Source organism: Pinus tabuliformis, chromosome 8, assembly GCF_031772625.1.
Source record: "Pinus tabuliformis cultivar Carrire ecotype Pingquan chromosome 8, CPIR1, whole genome shotgun sequence".
NCBI lineage: Eukaryota > Viridiplantae > Streptophyta > Pinopsida > Pinales > Pinaceae > Pinus > Pinus tabuliformis.
In genome coordinates, this window is record NC_142294.1 from 1,606,486,294 (window position 1) to 1,606,511,768 (window position 25,475).

Sequence of the window (25,475 nt, forward strand, 5' to 3'; positions counted from 1 at the left end):
GATCTCAGCCGTCCGATCTGGGGCCTCCATATCTGACGCCATATGCGTGTTTCACACGGTTGACTTGCTCGACCAATAGTGTGCGATCAATGGTGGTTTTCTCTCACCTCCGCTTGCCACACATTAATTGGTGTATGGAATTTCTCTGCTCTCGTCCAAAACCTCTTTCCGTTTAATGGTGCCCCGATCAATACCGCTAGTTTTCCAAAGCATGGGTCCCGCTTTTGTACCTTAGCACCTTTCGATTTTCCACCCACGGTTCTCTGGTTCCCCCACGCGATCGAGTGCTTGGGCTTTTCCTTCACGGCCCTGTTCGCCCAACTAATCGCACATGAAAAAAGACCTTTGTTTCCCTATCTGGGGCTCCCACAGGCTACTTTGACCTCCTGTGTAGTCTCCATGGGCCTCAGTCAGTGCGCTTTGACCGAGGTCCTCGTCATTCCATGTTGGCTGCCATTGCCACTGGTTTAGGGTGTTTTTAATCATTGTTTTGGATTTCTTTAGAGATTTGTCCCGACCTGATACAGTCACAGTTCTTTGACAGTCTTCTATAGATCCAATTTGGATCATCTGTTGATAGTCCTATGCCCTGAAGGTAGCAATCTCTGTCCCACTGACATTGCTCAATATCATTGTCTCGGCGCCAGTGTGTGAGATGATCAAATGTATCATGTCCATGCATCGGAACATAATATACCTGCATGCAATCTGGTACAAGTCGAAATTTTGAATGTTCACATAGGCTTGGCAGTCTTCAAGATCTTCCCCAAATGTTCCCGAGAATGCATCATTGACCTCTTTCCATTTAATCTTGATGTCTTTGTCTACAATCAGCTTGGTGTCTTCGTATATTAGCAAACTCATAGACAGTCGCTTAACAGCTCTTCCAGTTGTGCTTCTATTGGTGTCTTTTGATCCTGCTCTCTTGGAGGCCATTGATCCTAAACTTCTAAGAGATGGATGAACACCTTCTATATCTAGAGACATGGTGACATGCACGTTGGTGTTCCAAATTACTCTATTTTTACCTTATTCCCGTAAGCCTTAACCTCTGTTTTATCTCTATTTAACCCTCTCATTCCTGCACTAGTCCAAGATAATAATTTATTCCTACATATACTTCATATTTCATAATTAAGATTTGTTAAGTGCTTTATTAATTACTTTACATAGATTTCATACCTTTTAGTATCTCTTGTAACTTATGTTTAAATTTCATAAATGTAATTGAAGAACTAAGTGATAATCATTATTTAGCGTGATCAGTGCAGGCAGATTCCTGCACTGCCAATGATGTTGCTCTGTGATCTCTATGATATTCCAGGCGAGCATTTTTTGATCCACAACTCCTAGTTCAATTTCGAACTATCTGAGGATGGACATTGGTGGTGTATAGTTAGGAATACTTGCCAATAATATGGTATACAGCTAGCAAAGTTCGTGCTTTATTATAACCATCATCCAATTTTGGAATGTTGTTTGTTAGTCTGTTCGGCAGAAAGGCTTGAATAGGAAATGACTGTAATTACCAGAATATGTCTAAGGCCGAGAGACTATATATAATGTAGACCATAGGTAGAGTGAAGCTAGCGATCTATGAGTTGCAATTTTATTTACTTTGTAATTTTGTATCGCCCTCGGTTTTGGGCTATACTCACAGTATCATGTATATTCGCTAATCAAGTTAATACAAGGAATGCGCCATGTTGTATTCACACTGTGTTTAATTTTTATTTCATGCATGATTAAGTGTTGAACCATTTCATTCCGTAAATGGGAAATAAGATAGTTGGCTAAGACCCATCCATCCCAACTCGTTTACCCTTGTGCTTTCACCATTTAAAAAGTTTGTGTGAACATTTATTCATTTGCAGTTGTGTGGCTTGGATTTCTCTTATGTTTATTTCAAAAGTTCTGAGTTAAATTCATTTCATAGTCAAGCATGAACGAATATTTTGTTTGGAAGTTGAATTAAGTTTATTTCTTTCTAGCAATTTCTTTCTTGCAATTACTTTCTTGCAAATACTTTCTTGTAATTTACTTCCTTCAATTCTTTTCCTGCAATTTTTGTCTTAGTTTGCTTCTGCTCAAGTCGTGCAGGAAGATTCTTCTTGTACCAATGCATGTAGTTTCTTGCACTCCAGTTTATTCATTTACTTTACAACAAGTGTTACGTTCCTTTTCCTGCTTATAGTTTCATTTATTCCTGCAAGAAAATGTATTTTCAATTCAAGTAATCATTCTCAATGTTAACAGTTATACTTTTGAAGGATATAAGAATGTTTACATGAATTAAGGAAGGGCGTTATTACAAACACCATACTCTATACTTGTAGTTTATGAATTAAGAAAAAGGATTAGAAATGTTATATGTGAATTATCAAAAGTTAGTTGATGCATGCAAATTACTTTGACTGCTACTTGATTATTCCAAATTGTTTTTGTTTTATGAAGTTTACTTTCATTGAAAAGTTCAGATAATTAAAGCATTCTTTTTCACATGTAATTTATCTCAAAATCTAGCTTGCAGTTGAAATTCTTTCGAACACGTCTTTTAATTATTTTGAAAGTAAATTGGAAACTTTGGTGAAGGAAGCTCTGTCTCGATGCAAGCGCTAGTCTCTTGTCGTAGGAACAGAGTGCTATAAGCCTTGAGGCTTAGAGAACCTCCATAAAGACATTAGTCTTCAGTACATAAGGTAAAATATACTTTTTCACATAAGTATTGTACCTACACTAGTGCAAGCAGATTGAAAAAGTACAACAACATGTTGCTTGGTGTAGAAGGAAGATCAATTAGGAAATAGATCTTTGCAATGGCCCACTTGTCAAATTGTTAGCCATCCAAACTGAAGAGAAACATAGTATTTCATTTCAGTATTTATGATTGCTTCCAGTTGTGTGGAAATTCCTTTACTTGATTTCCTCACAAATTATTATTTTACATTCTAGCACTAGAATTGCTTTGGTGTTGATTATCTTCAAGATTGTTTTTTGTCTGATTCTGCAACATTTCATTTAAGTAGGATTAGGAATAGGAAAATTTCATACAACTTCTGTCATTGCCTGCGCTTTGTCTCTAAGTTTACGAAACCCCTGGGTTGACAATTAAGTGTTGAGGAGTTTGGTTAAGTGCAATTCCTACACCCATCATTTTGGCGTCGTTGCCGAGGAGACGGTTTGAATTGGTAATAATTTCCATTTTTCTGCAATAGGGGTAACTTAGTATGATATTATTTTTTCTATCTCGTGCTTCTATTTTCTTGAAGGAATTGATAGGTGTCGAGTTATTTTTAAGTTGCAACATTTTTATTCGAATTTTGTTGTTTCATTTTTTGAAATGAATGCCTAAAAGAGGTAGGGGTCCAAATCCCACTAGTGGCTAAGGAAATAAAGATAAATCTGAAACCAAATCTCATATTGGGCCTTCCTTTGAAGGCAAAAAGTCCAAACAAACCCAGAATCATCACGCAGTAACAGTCCACTTGGGCTCTGGTAGCAGTGGTCTAGGTGTGACACAACCCACAAAGGGGAAGAAGGGGACTATTAGAACCCATAGTCAGCCTTCTCAGCCTATTGAGAGCAATTCACATGGAAGAAAAAAAAAATGGAAAATCAGGAAGACCATGTAGAAGGAACTGGTGAAAATTAGGTAAATGAGGAACAATCCACTTTTCGGATTCCCAATTGTGGATCTGGATACACAAGTAGAAATGAAAAATATTTCACCATTAACTCTTCCTCATTTCTATGGTAAGGTACATGAAGATCCAGACTCCTTCCTATTTGAGTTTTATATTTTGTGTAGAAGTTATGATTATTCATCTAATGTCTAGAAGTTAAAGTTGTTTCCTGCAACTATCAAGGATGCAGCACTCCGCTGGTTCATGGGACTAGGAGGAAACACTGTATCTTCTTGGGAACAAATGAAGAGAGTGTTCTTGTCAAAATATTAGGAATATTGTAAGAATAGAGATATTCAAGCTGAAATATTTACTATTGTACAAAATGATGATGAGACTCTAGAGGACTACTTAGAGAGATTCATGTACATCCTCCAAAGGTCAAAGCATAAATTTGATCTAAGTAGCATTAGAACCTTGTTCTTACTAGGTCTTACTAATGATGCTATGAATAATCTAAATCTATTAGGACAAGGGGATATTGCTCAAAAATATTTTGCTCAAATCTGTGACTTGTGCAGGAAATTCTCGAGGAACCAATGTAGATTTGGTAAAGGAATTTAGAATAGAAATAAGAAAACCAAATCTACTGATGCTATGATTATTAGATTAGAAAACAAAATGGACAATATGAAAATTGAAATAATGAATACTTTTAGTAAACAAATAGACTCTTTGAATTTTCAACAAAAACTTATAGAGGAACAAGAGTCATTGTCTATTTTCTGTCCAAAATGTAGAAGAAAGCATCTTTTAAGAGAATGTCCTCTCGATATTAAAGAAACTAATAAATGTGAAATTTGTAAGGAGAACCCACTTTCCTCATCCATATATTATTCCATGCTAGTTGGAGTCAATGACCTCCAATTGAGATCAGGGAAGATAGTAACCTCAAAAAATTAAAATTAGCCTACGGTGATTATCAACGAGAAAGGTGAGGAGGAGACTCCTGGCCATTCTGAAAAGGATGACACCATCTAGCCTATCCCCATACCTTCTGAGCCTTTTCCAATCCATCTTCTTCCAATCGACCTCCCTATCCAGAGAGGTTAGTTGTGGAGAATAAAGACCCCATTCCTGAGTCTAGCCTGGCTTCTGAGCTTAGGAACCTTTTTATAAAGGTACCTTTGCTCCAAGCTATTAAAGAGATCCCCATTTACATAAAAATAATTAGGGAACTTTGTCTCAAGAAGCCAGGAAGGAGAAGATTAGAACCTCAAACCATTCAATTTGTTGGTAGAGTAGAAGAGTTAATGACGGGGTGTATGCACATGGAGAAATATATCGACCCCGGAAACCCTGTTGTCTCTATTCAGATAGGTGATGTCCTTGTCTCCAACGTACTTATAGACCTAGGGGCATCGATTAATGTTATGACCAAGAAAACCACGGATCAACTTGGATTGGTCCATATTCATCCTACTCCCACTATGCTTGAACTAGTAGACATATCTAAAATCAAGCCAGAAGGGGTGTTGGATGGTGTGATCGTTCCTCTAGACTCTTGGGAATACCCCACAGATTTCATTTTGCTTCAGCCAAAGAACCCTCTGGGAGGACATCCCTTGATCTTGGGATGACCATGGCTTACTATGGCCAATGCTTATATCATATGTCATTCTGGTGACATGTATATTTTCCACGGAGATTCCAGGAGGAAGGTCACCTTACATCCACTCGCTAGATCCATTCAGGAGCTCCGAGACACTTTATGGCTAGACTACAATAGCGATGAGGAGACTCATCTTGTTTCCTTGATACATCAGAATCTTGAGTTCTCCCAGGAGGGTGAGATTCAAGACTTCCTGAAAAATCTATACACCAAGCCTAATTTTGAGTGATTGAGTCAGATTTTTAGTCTATATTTTCAGGAAAGATATGACTCTCTACCTCCATCATTACCATCTCTAGTGACTCCTCTATGTACTCTTGATCCTGATACCACTCTTGTTGAGATTAGTCTAGTAAATCCTTGCATATCAGTTTAGAGTTGGATTCTTCCCAATAAGAGCAGCTTGTAAATTTGTTGTGAAACCATCTTGATGCCTTAGCATGGGGCCATAAAGATATGAAAGGCATCCCTCTTGAAACATATACCCACCATATCTATATTTAGGATGGAGCCTAACCTCTTTGACAACCCCAAAGGTGAATGAACCCAACTCTAAGAGATGTTGTAAAGGAAGATTTGCAAAAACTCTTAGATGTTTATTTGATCTATCCCATTTCTGATAGCTACTGGGTCTCTCCATTGGTCTTAGTTCCAAAAAAATATGGGATATGGTGTATTTGTATTGACTAAAGAGAATTGAAAAAAGCCACTCTCAAATATTACTTCCCCCTTCCTTTCATCAATCAGGTACTTGATACCCTTGCTAGTAAGAAGTACTCTTCTTTTCTAGATGGCTTTTGTGGGTATAACTAGAAACAGATTGTACTCGAGGATCAAGAAAAAACCACTTTTACATGTCCATGAGGTACATTTTCTTACCGAGTGCTTCCCTTTGGGCTATGTAATTCCCAACTACCTTTCAAAGGGTGGTCTTGGCCATTTTATTGACCTTGAGTGTGTGGAAATCTATATGGATGAATTTTCTGTGTTTAGTTATTCATTTCAGGAATCCCTCAAGAATCTAGAAAAAGTGCTTCTTCACTACCAAGAATCTCATCTCACCTAGAGTGATAGAAAATGTAGATTAATGTGCAAGGCAAGGGTAGTTCTTGGCCATCTTATTCCTAGCAAAGGTATCTAGTTTGACCCTACAAAAATAGAAATTATTTTGATTCTTGATATACCCAAAACTCAAAGGGGAGTGAGAGGTTTTCTAGGACATGCAGGCTACCATAGGAGATTCTTTGAGAATTTCTTAACGATAGCAACCCTCTTTTTCAACTTTCGGCTAAAGATAGTGAGTTTTCTTCGTCAACAGCTTGCCAACAATCCTTTGAGACATTGAAGGAAAAACTATGCCTCGCACCAGTTTTGAGAGGATCAAACTGGTCCTTGCCATTTCATATTTCCTCTGATGCCTCAGATACTGCTATCGGTGCAACTTTAGGACAAGAAGAAGACAAACAATCTTATGCTATTTATTTCATTAGTAAAAACTTATCACCCACTAAACTAAATTATACGGTTATTGAGACAGAGTTTTTAGCTGTAATTTTTTCCATTAATAAATTTAGGCATTATATTACAGGATTTGAAGTCTTTGTTCATACTCACCATTCTACAATAAGATATTTGATGAATAAACCATTAAATAGTGCTAGAGTGACTAGGTGGTTATTGTTGTTACAAGAATTTAATAATACCATTATTGATAGACTAGGAAAATCTAATGTAGTAGCAGATTATATTTCAAGATTAAATAATCCTTGTGAAGCAATTCACATTGATGATGATTTTCTTGAAGGAAATATTTTTGTTGTGTAAAAAAAATCCCCATGGTTTCCTGACATAGCTAACTATTTAGTCACTGGAAAATTACCATTTCACTTATCCGCTCGTGAAAAGCAAAATATCATATAGAAAAATGTTGCATATTCTTGGATTCAAGGAGACCTATTTTACACTAGAGAAGATCTCATTATTTGTAGATGTGTAAGAGAGGAAGATGTGTTTGATATTTTAAAATATTTCCATGATGAACCTTGTAGGGTTCACTTTGTTGTTAAGCGGATTGCATACAAAGTGTTACGAACTGGCTATTTTTAGCCCTCCTTATTTAAGGATGCCAAACAGTACGTCAAGTGATGTGACAACTGTCAGTGAATTGGCCAACCAAATCAAACCAATGAAATGGCTTTCTGTACTTAGGTTATGATTGAGCCTTTTGAAAAATGGGCCATTGATTTTGTAGGACCAATAAATCCAACATCATTAAATAAAAAGCATATTTTGGTTTGTACATATTTCGTTAAAAAATGGGTAGAAGCTAAAGCTGTTTCTTTTGCTACTAAAAGAGTTGTTGTTGATTTTCTTTTTACTGAAATATTTATTATATTTGGTGTGCCTAGAGAAATTGTTTTTGACAATGGACTACATTTTATTTATAATTTAGTGCAGGGTGTGATGGAGCAATACAAAATACTACACATGAAATCTACACTGTATCACCCGCAAGAAAATGGTCAGGTGGAGTTGACAAACAAGGTGATTGAGGCCATCCTCACAAAGACAAGAAAAATTTATAGAAAGGATTGGGTTGACAAATTACCGGAAGCATTATGGGCATACTGAACCACTTGGAGGAAAAACAAAGGACACATGCCATATGAGCTTGTGTACAGGATACAAGTCCTCTTGCCAATAGAATTCCAGATCAAGACTTTCAGGACTCTAGTCCAATTGGGGCTATATCTCTCTGAAGCACAACAATGACATCTTCTACAGCTGAATGAGTTAGATGAATTTCAAAGGGATTTTGTTTAGGAGAACATCTTGGTTCAACAACAACACAAGGAGTGGCATGACAAGTCCATCCAGAAGAAGCAATTCCAACCAAGTGATTAGGTGCTCCTTTACGATTCTAGATTCAAATATTTTAAAGGGAAATTCCATACATGCTGGATGGGACCCTATGAAGTGGTCAAAGTGTTTGAAAATGGAGTGGTAGAGATCAAAAATATTAATGGATGGAATTCTGTGTTCTTGGTAAATGGGCATAGATTGAAGGTATATTTTCAGCCGCTTACTAAAGGATACTTTATGTAGCAATTCCAACAGCAAACTGAAAAGGAGTTGGTAGGTGGTAACACCAACCTGTTGAAGATTTTATTCTTTCTTCTCCTCATTAAAAAAAAAAATTAATAAAAGAAAAAATGACAAAAAAAAATTCTTGTAATTGTGAAAATCATTTGACTAACATGATTGCAGAAGGATCAACCTGAAAACCAGCATGCTGGCAGGAAGATCTAAATTTCAATAAAAAGGGAATGTTACTTGATTTTTAGATATGCTAGCTACCACCAAGAAGAAGCAGGTTCAAGGAACCCAACCCTTACCGAAGTTTTGGGTAACTAGCATGGAAATTTTTATCCAAGTAAGCGCTTAATTCCCACTGCAGTTAATTTTTTTGGCACCAGTGCAGGCAAACCTTGAAGATAAAATTCTTCCTTTCTTCTATTTTCCTGTTTCATAATTCCCACTATTTTTCTTTTTCTAAATCCCCAATGAATTACCCTCCTCTTTCTTCTAAGAAAACTACCCTTACCCGATCTCGTAAAATCGCTCTGTTTCCCTATAATTTTTTTCCACATCCCATTCTCGTTTATCCCCCTTGGTGATATTGTTCTTGGAATCCCTATAGTAATGTTCCTTCCCATTCTGAAAATCACCCCTTTCCCACTTCTTTATTCCCTCATAAATTGATTGCAGAATTTGATGCAGTCCATCCAAAAGTCAACTCATGAAACACCAAAGCATGGCAAATAAAACTTTTCTTGTATATTGAGGTAATTTTATTTTTTCCAGATACAGAATAGTGTTCTATCATAATTTTTATGTTGGTAAAATCCATGGTGCAAGATGCGCAGTGCAAGCAGTCAGTGCAAGTGATCTAATATTCACACTATGAGTGACATCCGTTAAATATTTATTAAACGAAGTTATTACAGACTTATGTGCTGGTGTGTGTTCAGTGTTATTGAAGAAACAGATTGATTAGATTGCCAATACACATACAATAAAATGGAAAGACATCAAAGAAATACAATAAGCAACACAAAGACACAAGAAATTTTAATAAGGAGTTCACCCTATTCTCCAGGGCTACATCTTTGGTCCTGCTTTTAGTGGTGGCCTTGTTTTATTGCGCCTTTAAGTAGAGAATTACAATACATGGACTCAATGTGAGTTCTCCTAAAGCAGGTTTTACTTGGCAGGGTGGTTCTTGGATTCCCCAAGCCACTGGAGTGCACAATCGCTTCTTCTTCTGCTAGCCCTGTGTCCTTCTGGTCTATAATGGCAAGAGCCCAATGCGGTGCTCAGCCCGGACAGATCCTTTATGGGATAGCTCAAATCTTCAAGCTCTCTAGCACTCGATGATGCCTCTGGTCAACTCGGCCCTCTGTCTCTTCTGCTTTGCTTTACTACTCTCTATGTTTAGTTCTCCTCTCAGGGTTCACTGTTTCACTTCTTCATCTCTCGACTCTTTTTCCTGTGTCTAACTTGACTGATTCGACTGTCTTTGTTCATGGCTTTTAGCAAATCATTCCAATGTCTGTTTGGTTCCTCTTCCACCTCTGTCGATTCTCCTTCTGTAGCTACGCTTGAAGTTCCCCGTTAGGCGTCATCATCAGTGCTTAGGAAGTTGCCATTTGTCCTTGTCTAAACAATGCCAGCATGCTTCATCAGTTCATTTCTTTAGTTACAGCATGGATGCATTCTTCCTCCACAGTGGTGGTCAAACAGATTCCAAATCCTTCTAAAACACGACATATTCCTTCGTCGATTCTAGTTCCTCCATCGGGTACGATCTCAGCCGTCTGATCTGAGTCCCCCAGATCCAACACCATACGCACGTTTCACGTGGTCGACTTGCTCAACTTATAGCGCGCGATCAACGGTGGTTTTCTCTCACCTCTGCCTGCCACGCATTGATCGATGTATAGAATCGCTCCGCTCTCATCCAAAACCTCTTACCATTTAAGGGTGCCCCGATCAATACTGCCGATTTTCCAAAGCGTAGGTCTCGGCTTATACTTTCAGCGCTTTTTCCTTTTCTGCCCGTGGTTCTTTGATTCCCCCATGTGACTGAGTTCTTGGGCTTTTCCTTCATGGCCTTATTCGCCCAACAATGCGCAATTAGCATTAAGCGCTAATCATGCATCACACCTCTGTTTCCTGATCGAGGGCTCCAAGGGGCTACTTTGACCTCCTGCGCGGTCTCCATGGGCCTCGATCAATGTGATTTGACCAAGGTCCTTGTCGTTCCACATTGGCTATGATTGCCACTGGTTCAAGGTGTCTTTGATCGTTGTTTTGGATTTCTTTAGAGATTTGTTCAACCTGATACAGTCATGGTTCTTTGATAGTCTTCTATAGATCCAATTCGGATCATGGCCTTCCCACTGAAAAAGCTCTTGGATCACCAAAAGTTGGTTTTCAAGCATCGACTAAGTAAGGGTACTATTTTCTCATTTGTCCAATCTCAATCCACTTTGCATTGCTTGGCTTTGAACCTTTGAGCCCAATCCTAAGGTACTCAACATCTCTCCTATGCGTTGTCCTCACCTTCCTGTCCAGCACTGTGTCTTCCTACAATTCATTAAGATATTCAGGTACCAGGTCATCAATAGAAGGCAATTGACTTTGCTCTTGAGGGTCCTCAAACATTGAAGGTTCAAACAATCTCAAGCAATCTGCATTTACGACTAAGTAGATGTGCATGTAATTTGGTAAATCAAGGCGAAAAGTTTTTCACCAATCTTCTCAAGTATCCTTAAAAGGTCCATACCTGATAGACTTTATCTTTTTACCTTCACCTTGCATCCTGTCCTTGCTGATATATAGCCAGACTTGGTCTCTATCTTGAAAACTATGCTCCATCTGATGCTTATCATGTGTAGTTTGTACTTGGCCTGGCTCTTTTCCAGTTGTTCCTGTACTGCCTGATGGATCTCCTAGATATGTTCAATGAACGTAGTTTCCTTGTCCACATCATTGTGTCCATCAACCATGGCATCTTTACCAAAGACAAAATCCAAAGGAGACCTTGGTGTGAAACCAAAACAGGTCTCAAAAGGAGATCTCTATGTAGAAGAGTGTTTGGCTCTGCTGTAAGCATGTTGCACATAACACAAGTGTTCATCCCAAAGCTTAGGATGTTTGCTGCAATAACCTCTCAGTAACTGGATCACTGTCCTATTTACTACTTCTTTCTGGCCATCTATTTATGGATGAAAAGCTGTGCTTTTCTTCAACTTGGTGTCCATAATTTCCTAAAGACTCGACCAAAACTTCCCCACAAATCGGGTGTCTCGATCAGATACAATGGAAGTGAGTAATCCAAAATGAACCCATACATGTTCAAAGAAAAATTGTGCAGTTTTTTCAGCTGTGATCTGTTTACTGCAAGGTATCAAAATACACATTTTTCTGAACCTATCCACAACAACATATAGATAATCATGACCTTTCCTAGATTTAGGTAGTCCTCCAACAAAATCCATGGAAACACTTTCCCAAGGGTGAGAAGGAATTGGCAATGGAGTGTACAAGCCTAGTTTTCTATTGCTAGGCTTGCTTTTAGCACACATGGCACACCCTCTTACATATCTAGAAACTGTCTCATTCATTTTCAGCCAATAGTAGAATCTTTGCAGCTATGCAACTGTTTTACTTACCCCAAGGTGACCTGATGTCAGAGAAATTTGTGCTTCCCTAATTATCTTTATCCTCTCAGTTTGTGGAATGCAAAGTTTCCCACAATGGTATAAGAGTCGGTCCTTTATATGATAGTCCAATTCTTCTACTCTTTTGCCTTGACTCAAAGTTGCATATACATCCTTAAAGTCCATATCTTGAGCATATTGTTCTATGTAGCTTTCATGTAGCACAAAATTATGTTTAATTATGGTATATGCATTTATAATGGGTCTAGATAACATATATGCAACCTTGTTATGTATGACCTTTTTATATCTAATGACTAAATGAAACTATTGTAGAAAACCCATCCATCTGCAATGTCTTGATTGCTGCAACTTAGTTTGGGAGTGTAAATATTGAAGTGGTTGATGATCAGTATGTATTACTATCTCTTTGCCCATTAACTAATGTTTCCACTTTTTCACACTCTGAACTAATACATACAATTCGTTATCATATATAGGATAGTTGACTATTGTAGGATTAAAAGTCTCAGAATGATAACATATGGGTTTATCGTGCTGTGTCAACACTGCTCCCATGGCATAGTCACTGGCATCAGTTTGGATCTTAAATGGTCTTTGCAGATCTGGCAGTGCTAGTACAGGTGTTGTACTAATTTTCTCTTTCAAGGTGTCGAAGGCTTTCTGATGTTTGCCTCCCCACTGAAACACCTTATTCAATCATGTTAAAGCATGTAAGGGAGTTGCAATCGAGGAGAAGTTAGAAATGAACTTCCTCTAATATTGTGCTACTCCTAAGAAGCTTCTTACTTCTGTAGCAGACCTGGGTTTAGGCTAGTTCACAATGACTGCCACTTTAGATGGATCTATTTTAAATTCACCTCCCCCTACTATATGACCCAAGTAGTTTAGAGATGTTTTGCCAAATTCACATTTTTGGAGTTTAACATAAAGTTTTTCTCTTCTCAAAACATCTAATGTCTGCTTAACATGCTTTAAATGTTCTTCCCACGTTTTACTAAAAATCAGAATGTCATCTAGATACACAATAACAAAATCATCAAGAAAATGTCTGAGTAGATCATTCATTAAACTCATGAAAGTAGCAGGAGCATTAGTTAAGCCAAAAGGCATAACCAACCATTCATACAATCCATGCTTTGTTTTGAAAGCAGTCTTCCATGCATCTTGCTCTGCAACTCTAACCTGATGGTATCCACTGTGCAAATCCAGCTTGGTGAAATAAACAACTTCCTTCAATTGATCTAAGAGATCATCTATGCAAGGAAGGGGATAACGATTTTTTATTCTTATCTTATTCAGTGCTCGGTAATCAATGCACATTCTCCACAAGCCATCTTTCTTTCTCACCAAAAAGATTGGTGACCCACATGGTGATGTGCTAGGCCTGATGAAGCCCTTCTCGAGAAACTCCTGCACCTGCTTCTTGATTTCAACATTCTCTAAAGCAGACAACCTATACATCCCAATGTTAGGCAATGGAACATCTTGCTGCAAAATAATATCATGTACTATTCCCTTTTTGGGTGGCAGACTTCTAGGTTCTTGAAACAAGACATCATACTCTAAAACAACCTTTTCTATATCAGCTTGTTGTTCAACATTATAGCCCTCAAATACATTGGTTTTATCAGGTTTCTTTTCCTTCAAAAATCAAATTTACTTGTGAGCCACTATAAAAAAACAGTATCAATCTTTTGATTTTTGGAAATAACTTGAATATGGAAAAGCTCATGTCTTTTTCTCTCATTTTCTTCATCAATAACAGATTGAGAAATATTACTAGTAGATGCTTCAGAATTCTTACCTTTTATACCTGTGGCTGCTATAGTTGTTTCATCTCCTAAGTTTGACCCCAAATCTTTCTGAATAGCTGCAATTGTCTTCTTCTTCTTGCCCTCGGACTTCTTAGGTCTCAGCTCTGGATGCAGAATCCAACAATGCTCATCATCATGCCCCTCCTTTTTATAGTGAGTGCATGAAGCTTTGGATTTCTGTGTAGTGTTAGCCTTCCTTGCTTTCCACTTCTGCTTTCTTTTCTCCTTGCTCTTGCTTACAGTGGCTTGGGATGGTCCCCCAACTTCTGGATTGCCATTCTTTCCTCTAGCTTCTATATGAGTAGCATGTATAGATACCTCATCTATACCAGTGGGATTAAACATGAGGATGGTATGCCTCATGTAGCTGTGTAGACCACAAATGTACTTCAAAAGAGTCTCCACTGAATCTAATGAGATACCCAACATCAATGCTCTCTTTCAGAATTCTTGAGTATACCCTTGCACACTTTGCCATTTGAATTGTCCAAGAGTTTTCCAACCCATCATGGCTTGTTGCATGTAGGCCAATGGATAGAACTACGTTTTGATTGTAGCAACAAATTCACTCCAGACAGAGATGGTTTTGCCATGTCTTTTCATATCATCTTGGGTTCTTCCTTCCCACCAAACCAAGGCAGTGCCTCCTAGGCGTAGGCTTGCCAACTGAATCTTACTTTTGTTTGGGTCAATGTTCTGTACCCTGCAATGCACATCAATTTTTCTAATCCAATTGTCCAACTTTTCAGCGTTTAGATCTCCATCACATATAGGCAAATCAAAGTTAACATCTAGCTTGATCAAAGATGTTTTCTTATTATGCATAGGGAGGTATGAGAATGCTTTCCTCTTTCCCATTTCCTTTCGAGTGGTCATCAAAGTGAGACTCATCTTCTTCCTTATCTTGTTTAGAGCCTGCTGAATCTTCAACCTTTTGCTTTCTAAAGTCTCTGTACATTTTTTCTACCATAGACTTTATATCTAGGAAACTCTCTATGAATCGAGGGTCTGGCCCTTCAGAACCTTCCTCTGACATTGTATTTCGAGAATAGACTCTCCCAATTTCAAGATTAGTTTCCACCAACTCTGCTTCTCCTAATTTGAACTTTAATCTAGTGAGCATTCACACCTAAACCAACACAAGCTTGTCTAACCTTACAACCTAGAGCTCTGATACCACTTGATTTGATATTCACACTCTAAGTGACATCAGTTAAAGATTTATTAAACATATGTATTACAGATTGATGTGCTGGTGTGTGCTCTATGTTATTGAAGCAACAGATCGATCAAATTGATAATACATAGACAATAAAATCGAAAGAAAACAGAGAAATATAGTAAGCAACACAAAGACACAAGAAATTTTAATAATGAGTTCACCCTATTCTCCAGGATTGCATCTCCAGTCTAGCTTTCAGTGGTGGCCTTGTTTTATTTTTCCTTTAAGCAGAGAATTACAATATAGGGACTCAATGTGAGTTCTCCTAAAGTAGGTTTTTCTTGGTAGGGTGGTTCTTGGATTCCCCAAGCCACTGGAGTTCACAGACTCTTCTTCTTCTACCAACCCTGTGACTTTCTAGTCTACAATTCCAAGAGCCCAATGTGGTGCTTTGCCTGGATAGATCCTCTATGGGATGGCTCGAATCTTCAAGCTCTCTAATGCTCAATGATGCCTCTAGTCAGCTTTGCTCTCTGTCTCTTCTGCTTTGGTTTACTGCTCTCTGTGTTCAGTCCTCCTCTCAGGGTTCACTATTCCACTTCTTCGTCTCTCGACTCTTTTTCCTGTGTCTAACTTGATTGATTCGATTGTCTCTGTTCATGGCTTTTAGCCATTCATTCCAATGCCTGTTTGGTTCCTCTTTTTCCTCTGTTGATTCTCCTTTTGCAGTTGCGCTTGGAGTTCCCTATTCGGCGTCATCATCAACGCTCAGGGAGTGGCCACTTGTCCTCCTCTAAACAGTGCCAGCATGCTTCGTCGGTTCGTTTCTTCAGTTATGTCATGGATGCATTCTTCCTCCACCATGGCGGTCAAACGGATTCCAAATCCTTCTAAAACTTGGCCTATTCCTTCGTCGATTCCCCTTCCTTCGTCGGGCGCGATCTTAGTTGTCTGATCTAAGTCCCCTAGATCCAACGCCATATGCACGTTTCGAGCAGTTGACTTACTCAACCGATAGCATGCGATCAATGACAATTTTCTCTTTCCTCCACCTACCAGGCATCAATCGATGTATGGAATCACTCTACTCTCGTCCAAAACCTCTTACCGTTTAAGGGCGCCCCGGTCAACACCACCAGTTTTCCATAGCGTGGGTCCCACCTTGTACTTTCAGCACCTTTTCCTTTTCTGCCTGTGGTTCTCCTGTTCCCCCATGTGACCTAAGGCTCCTATCCAACGCCATACGCACGTTTCGAGCAGTTGACTTACTCAACCGATAGCATGCGATCAATGACAGTTTTCTCTTTCCTCCACCTACCAGGCATCAATCGATGTATGGAATCACTCTACTCTCGTCCAAAAACTCTTACCGTTTAAGGGCGCCCCGATCAACACCACCAGTTTTCCATAGCGTGGGTCCCACCTTGTACTTTCAGCACCTTTTCGTTTTCTGCCTGTGGTTCTCCTGTTCCCCCATGCGACCTAAGGCTCCTAGGGGCTACTTAGACCTCTTGTGCGGTCTCCATGGGCCTCGGTCAGCGTGCTTTGACCGAGGTCCTCGTTGTTCCACGTTGGCTTCCATTGCCACTGGTTCAGGGTTTCTTTGGTTGCTATTTTGGATTTCTTTGGAGATTTGTTCAACCTGATATAGTCATGGTTCTTTGACAGTCTTCTATGGATCCAATTCAGATCATAAAGCACAATGCAGTGCAAGCAAGATCAGTGCAGGAGCGCAAGCAACTGTGGAATAAAGTGTAAAACAAATTTCACATAGTACAGGGGCATCTTATGAGGAATGTTTATGGAATTTTATTACTCTACACATGAGTGATTGTTGCACCGATAGATCATAGCATTATATATTTTAATCGATACTTTGTTTTATCATTTATCATGAATCACCTCAAGTTTCGCCTAAAGACCATAAAATTTCAATGCTTGTAGATGCAGTGGCCCACACCATGGTAAACCAAGAAAACATGGAAAAGGAAGACGACATATTGTTGTCTACCCTTTTTCACAAATTAAGAAAGAAGAAGATGACACAAAGTGTAGGAGAAGTTGAGATAGAGGGTCACAAGGATGATGAGGCATAACAGATGGAGACCCTCAACAATTTCAATGAACATTACATCGAAACCCTCAATGTTTTTGATTAATAGGGTACTGAAGCCCCTGTTGGTTTAAATGAACAGGGTACTGAATCCCCTGAAGAATTGGAACAACAGGGCATTAAAAATCTCATGTAGTTAAGTGCGCAAGGTACTAAAACCCTTGGCACAAAGGCTGTGGAGGGCATAAAACCCTCAGTGATAAAGAAACCCTAGGCACAGAAGCTTTTGACGATGTCATAATGCAAATGCTGGACGACCTTAATCTCGACGATGATGGGACTTGCAACGAGTCCGTTGCAGAGAAGGTATTTACACCAGAGGATCTAAGCACAATTTCCTCTACCCTCTACCTCAACAATCGAATAGTGGAATTAGAGCAAAAAGTTTATGACCCAGAGGCTTTGAACCAGGTCATGAAGGAGAAAAGTTGGCAAAATCAAGGTGAGGTAGAGCTTCTCCTAGAAGTCAAGAAGCATAAACAACAAGTGAAAGTATGGAAGTATTAGGCTTCCAAGTGCTACAAACAACTCAAGAAGGTGACTAATCAACTGAAAGGAGCCTGAGGTAAAAATCCAAAGGTAGTGAAAGCAGGGGTAAGTATTGAAGTATAGGATTGAGAGTTGGTCACCCATTTTTGAAGTTTTTTGCAGAAGGTAAAATGTTGTGTGAGGACACATGACAGCTTAGGGATGGGAGGATGTTGGTGTCCCAAATTGCTTTATTTTTACCCTATTCCCATAATCCTTAACCTCTGTTTTATCTCTATTTAACCCTCTCATTTGTGCACTAGTCAAGATAATCATCTATTCCTACATATACTTCGTATCTCATAATTAAGAGTTATTAAGTGCTTTATTAATTAGTTTACATAGATTCCATACTTTTTAGTATCTCTTGTAACTTATGTTTAACTTTCCTAAAAGTAATTGGAGAACTAAGTGTTAATCATTATTTAGCATGATCAATGCAGGCAGATTCCTGCACCGCCAACGATATTGCTCTATGATCTCCATCATATTCCATGCTGGGGTTTTTGACCCACGACTCCTAGTTCAGTTGCGGACTATCTGAGGATGGAGATTAGCAGCGTATAGTCATGGATACTTGCCAAGAATATGGTCTATGACCAGCAAATTTCATGCTTTATTATAACCATTAGCGGGTTTTTCAATGTTGTTTGTTAGTTTGTTCGGCCGAAAGGCTTGAATAGGAAATGAATGTAATTATCAGAATATGACTAAGGCCGAGAAACTGTATATAACGTAGACCATAGGTAGAGCCAAGCTAGTGATCTTTGAGTTGTAATTTTATTTACTTTGTAATTTTGTATCGGCCTTGATTCTGGGCTAGACTTAAATTATCATGTGTATTTTTTGATCAAGTTAATACAAGGAATGTGCCATGCTTTATTCACGTTGTGTTTAATTTTTATTTCATGCATGATTAATTGTTGAACCATTTCGTTTCCTAAACGGGAAACTGGTTCGCTAGGGCCCAGCCAACCCATCTCGTTTACCCTTATGATTTTTCCATTTAAAAAGTTTGTGTGAAAATTTATTCATGCCTTGGATTGCTCTTATGTTTATTTCATAAGCTCTGAGTTAAATTCATTTCATATTCAAGCGTGAATGGATCCATAGTTTGGAAGTTTAATTAAGTTTATTTCTTTCTTGCAATTTCTTTCCTGTAATTACTTTCTTGCAATCTCCTTCCTGCAATTTCTTAGTTTGCTTCCACTTGGGTCGTGCAAGAAGATTCTTCTTGTACCAGTGCATGTAGTTTCCTGCACTCCGATTTATTCATTTACTTTACAACAACTATTACGTTCCTTTTCTTGCTTATAATTTCATTTAGTCCTGCAAGCAAATGTATTGTCAATTCAAGTAATCATTCTCAATGTTAAGAGTTATACTTCTGAAGGATCTAAGAATGTTTACATGAATTAAGAAAGGATGTTATTACAAACACCATACTCTATTCTTGCAGTTTATGACTTAAGAAAAAGGAGCATAAACGTTATAAGTGAATTTCTGAAAGTTAGTTGATGCATGCAAACTACTTTGTCTGCTGCTTGATTATTCCGAATTGTTTTTTCTTTACGAAGTTTACTTTCATTGCAAAGTTCAGCTAATTAAATCATTCTTTTTCACATGTAATTTATCTCAGAATCTAGCTTGCAATTGCAATTCTTTTCAACACGTCTTCTAATTCTTTCGAAAGTAAATTGGAAACTTTGGTGAAGGAAGCTCTGTCTTGATGCAAGAGTTGTTCTCTTGTCATAGGAACAGATTTCTTTAAGCCTTGAGGCTCAAAGCACCTCCGTAAAGATATAAGTATTCATTAAAGAAGGTAAACTATACTTTTTCACATAAGTATCGTACTTGCACTAGTGCAAGCAAATTGCAATAGTACAAGAATAGGCTGCTTGGTGTAGAAGGAATATCAATTGGGAAATATATCTTTGCAAGGGCCCAATTTTCAAACTGTTAGCCATCCATACTGAAGATAAACATAGAATTTCATTTCATCATTTAAGATTCCTTCCAGTTGTGTGAAAGTTCCTTTACTTTATTTCCTCACAAATTATTCTTTTATATTCCAGCACTAGAATTTCTTTGGTGTTGATTGTCTTTAAGATTGTTTTATGTCTGATCTTGCAACATTTCATTTAAGAAGTAGGCTTAGGAATAGGAAAATTTCATACCACTTATGGCATTGCCTGTGCTTCCTCTCTAAGTTTACGAAACCTTTGGGTTGACAATTAAGTGCTGAGGAGTTTATTTAAGTGCAATTCCTGAACCCAACATTGCATGGCAAGAAATTTGCCAGTTAAAACCAAAGAAAACTTGAGGAATGACATGCAACATACTCGAGAACTGTTGGCAAGTATTACACAATTGTCATTGGAAGGTTGGGAGACTGACTGTCGAAACTGCGCAAAAGGTAGTCTGGATTGTCGAGAGGTTGGTTGACTATTGGAATTGTGTAATGCACAATCAAACTGGCCTGCTGGGAGCTGAGATTACGTAATGCACAATTTTAGATAGCAAGTGATGCAGGCCGAGGGACTGCACTACGCAATTTTTTGGGCCAACATTCACTGCCTCTCATAATTGCGCAAATCAGGACTGGAGGGAACTAACTGGCCATATTTGTGCATTTTCTAGGAGCAAGGCCAAGCCTTCCCTCTCAAAATTGCACAATGTTTTCCAGGCAAGGCAAAGTCTGGGCCAATGTTAGCCAAACCCGCCGACGAGAACGGAAAGAGAATGAAGATGTGAATGCATGGCGATACTGAGTGTAAGAATAAGTGAATGATTGTGCATGAAAACAGGGAATGCAAGATTCAAAAAATGGAACAACATGCATGTGTGTGAAACGAGTCACTAAATCAATGACCGTTCGTGCAAAAAAGTGTCATGCATGCGACAGAATTGAGATGCTAACGAAAATTGAAACGATGCTTGGATAAGCTAACATGCATGCAAAAAACAACAAGCCTTAACAAAAATCGAGTAGACAACACTCACCCAATCCAAAACATGAAAAGTGACAGAAATGTTGCAAAAGACAAGAAACACAGACTTACCCAGAAATAGCCGAGTTCGATGTGTTGAAGACTCTTGGATGTATTATGTAAATGTTGTACAAATGGTACTGGTGTACATGTGCTATTATGTGCATGTTATACATGTTGTGTTTCAGGCATGCAATAATATGTACGTGCATTATGTAGTTGTGGTATCATGACATGTGTATTCATTAGGCTTTACTCTGTGTAGCTACATGTTTTGTGTTGTGTTGTACGCCAAGTGTAGGTACATGTATTGTGTGGTGTTGTACATTATATATAGATGCATCTATTGTGCTTTACATTGGGTGTAGGTGTACGTGTGGTATGACGAGTGTAGGTGCATGTATTGCATGGTGTTGTATGTTATGTGTGGTTGTATGTGTGTGATGCACACTATGTGTATGTGCACATTGTTAAGGAGAAGGAACTGATGTTTGTCAGGTGTGGCAACTGATCTGGAGTGCATAAAGAATAAAGACAAAGTTAGAAGCTAAGGATTGATTAAATGATAAGTATCAATATTTTATTTCATTTTTATTATGCATGTGATCTATGATTCTGATTTATGATAATTACATGTGATCTATCATTTTGGTTTATGATGATTACATGTGATATATGATTATGGTTTATGATGGTTACATGTGCTCTATGATTTTTATCTATGAGGGTTGAGTTTTGAGCTAACGTGATGCGATATATTTATACATGATGATTTGGTCAAAGATGCTAGTTTGACTTGTTGTGACAGGAAGTAAACATGATTACAAGTGTACCTTATTGACGACTACCAATGAGGTATGATTTGAAGTTATTTCAATTTATTCGAATCTAATGGAAGTTATGTGCTTGGTACATGAACACATGAAATTCCCTGTTGGGTGGTCGAAATTGATGGCAAGCATTAGTAGCAACGACAAAATAAATTGGAACACACAACAGTATGTTGGTAAAGAACTTCAGGAGCCAAGTCATTTTGGGACACTAGTACCCAATAGTCTCCATTGATTTCCATGAGCATGTTATGATCGATATGATGGTTTTGAGGAAGGTATATGCCTTGGTTTTTGTATCTTCTGATTCGTGGAAACCTTTCCAAGGGATGGATTGCCCGAGACAAGGGATACCGGGGAACTTAGAAGGTGACTGACAACACGGAAGGGGTGACCGAATTTCTTGAGGGACTATATAGTAGAGAAGGGAAGGTTGGGAATATTTTTTTTCGGTCATGAGAATTGCCATATGGAATCATATGCAGATTGGGAGTGCACCTTGGAACAATGAGCCGGTAACTATTCATTGAGAGGACAATTGCCGCAAGATTATAGTGTTGGACATTGGATGCAACATTGACTGTGATAGTGGATTTTTGACTTCCTGGAAAGGAACCATGGTACTAGCTTTGAGGGTTGAGGTGTGATCCTCTAGATTCCATTGTTGATTGATACAGGCATCATATATTTTTATTTTATAGTTTAGAAAATGTACATATGTGAATATGTGGTTATTGTAAATACCGTAATGAGCTATGTTATAAAGCTACAGTAAGTGATATGGTTGTTATATTATCATGTTGTCATGATATTTTTCTTTTGAGCAGGTCTTTCTTTATAAATACTGCAAGGACCCAAGTTATAAAGATTCATGGGTAGTATGTTTATTTTTAAAAGGTTTTGTTGAAGTCTTGGTGTGGTTTAACACCGAGGATGGTGTTCCCCATGGGGGAGGGATCTATACCAGCCCTCGTGAAAAGTTAATGTAATAAAAATTAACAAAGGAAAAATAAGACCACGGGTAAGGGACACATATTCCAAGTTGAATGCTAGGTAAGACATCCTAGTGTGGGTGTTCATTCGATGTATTATGGCTAAGGAAATGGAAAAGGCACTAAAAGGGAAAAAGGTATTTTTGGCACATTTATTTATGAAAATAAAGGAAATTAGGAGAAAAGTAAGGTGAAAGGTCACACATTGCATGTGAGGAGTAAATTGAAGGAAAATAATGGAAAATGAAGAAAATAGAGGCCTCATTGATAAAAAGGCTTGCGAGGATCAGTTGAAAAGATTTGTCAATGTTAAGCTCTTGGCTCAAGTTTTTGCTCAGCTTTAACTATGGAGTAAGGAAGGAAAAGAGAGCAAAGGGAAAGGAAGGAAAGCAAGGATCAAGGAAGAAGAGCAAAATTAGGAAGCTTCAGTAGGAATACTTGTAGGTCATATTGCATGTGTGATTTCCTAGCTGGTTTTGAAATGCATGACTTTTCATGTTGGTGTATGGTTCTCTTCCTATTGGTGGAATGGTTTTCTCAAGTTATGACATTGGTTTTCAGCCTAGCCTTGTCTTTTTCTAGATTCCATGGTGTGTTGGGATGTTTATCTCGGTTTTGAGATTTGGTTTTTTGAATGGATTTCAAAATGTGGGGCGGAGGTGGTCTCAAGGTTCATTCCCAAAGAGCGAGGAATCCCTTGACCAATTTGATGGGATAAACGGTACAGCCTGAGGGAGGAGTCCTGGTTTAGGGCCTAGTGATATAGGTTTGGATTGTGGTAAAGCTTGAGAGACAGATCTCGGTTTAGGGCCTAGTGATCCAAGATTGGATTGTGGTAAAGCCTGAGAGACAAGGAGACAGAAAATTCCTCATGGATAATGATGGATTTTGGATGGCATTCCAAGTTCGATTCGGTTGTGATCAGAGCACCAGTTTTGGTGTGATCATGGTTTGGTGATGGTGGAGGAGGTTTAACCTCTGAATTCCCTTGGTTGTTTTAGGATTCGTTTTTCAATGAGATCCCACATTCATGCTTGGAATATGGCACGGGGGTGACTGGATGAAAGAAATATTTGGCTCATCCATGTCTACAGTCGGGAGGTATGTGGATGTCCCGGACTTGGTCAGATTTTCCTACGATTAACAAAATTTAAGTTCTCTTGCTTTTTTACTTGTTTATATGTGAATTTAATGGTTGTTCTATATTTGATATATATATGGCCTTATGTTGGTTATAATCATGGTTAATTGATTGGTTCATGTCATGGTTATTTCATGTATTTTCTTGTGAATGTTAAAATGATGGATGCAGGACCTAATTGATGTTATACAAGTTCAATAGAGAAGGTGGTGATCTTTCTTGTCATGTTTCATAAGTGCTTTCATTCATTCTTGCTATGTCTTGTATCTTAGACATGTAGGTTGCATTGGTGCCAAGTGTTTAACAGAATGTAAGTCACGGTTGGGGATGGTCAGGCTTAGTATTGAGGTTTATTTTTGGTTTATTATCTTTGTCAACATGTATTTGATGTATTTTGTAAGTTATAACAAGTTCTGGGAAGTGGCCGGAATTTTGCGCTAGAAAAGTGCCATGAATTCCATGGATGCTGGCACAGGTTTGCTAGGAAAAGCTTCTGGACCTTGGCTTGCAGGCCTATGAGAGAATCCAATGGTCCCTGGATGTTGGCATGCCTAGAACATGAGAGCATCCAGAAGTTAAGATGCATAAAAGATCAGTGGGACCGAGGGACAGGATGTTTGACTAGTTGAGATGTCTCATGGGGTTGTTGTTGCGATGTGTAAGGTATCATTTATGTGTTCATTGATTCCATTTCCTTAAGGTCACCAAGGAGGTTGAATCCCTTATAGTGGCCTCTCTCGTCGCATGTTTAACCTCGTTGGTTCGTTACTTGGGTAGGTGTTTTAACCATTGATTTGACTTCATGGTCATGATCCAATAGAGTTAGCCCCCATCAAAATATCCACCATCCTTGGGTCCCTTATTCGCAATCCACCATGTTCTTTCAGAGCTCTAACATTTTTCCAATTTACCAAATGGTATTTTTTTCTTTCTATTTTCCCTCCTGTTGCGCAAAAAATTGTCACCTTGACATTCTGCAATCTGTGTGAGTCCATTATCACTCATACTTACCTCCTTTGCAAGTCTACAGCCTCAGTTCTTCATATCAAGCCTTGAAAATAAGACAAAGTCCTCAAAATTCTCTAAGACTCTGGTTCTGCACTTTCTCTTAGCATTACCTGTGGTATCGCACCTGAAGGTCATGTTTCCTATGCACCTGACCGCTCTGTCTCTGTGTTATGGTTGCAGACCCTAGTAAAAGTTAAAAAGGCGCAAGTATATTCTTAAAAACTCACTTTGAGTCATTTCTAGAAGCTTCTGGAAGGAATCTTGAGGTGGCAAGTTCACTCCCTTAAGGTTCATGCATCCCATACCTTAAGGAGCTAACCCCTTGATGTGAGGAGCTTATCCCTTTGAAGGAGGACTCTATCCCTTCATAGGTGGACCTGTAACCTCCTTCCTCTGCACTATAAAATGAAGCATTGGGCTGGTTACTAGGAGGTTAAATAAAGCTGAATATTTTTAAGGTGAAATGTTGTTGGAACTTAGTCTTCCTAATTGAGCTTCTATGAGGAGATATTACATACCTCTTTGATCTCATTTGGAATAGTGTAAGGCTTGTCAAAGTAGAGGAGATTCCTGTTTCAAACCCCGGGAAGAGCTTGTTCAACATCAAGGCTGAAAAGGTTGTAAGGTTCTTCTATTTCAAAGTTAATACAAATAAGTTTGTTTTTCTCAATAAGCTGTGTTTTATGGTTTATTTTGTGTATTCCTTGATCACCACAATGAACATGATTTATGATATTAGCTATGCAGGTGTTATTTGATGTTTGCTTGTTTGTGTTTGCAGGTTCTCAAAAGGAAACTCTTTCGGATGGTTGAAGGATGGTTGCTACAAACTAGCGTTGGACATAAGGTAGGG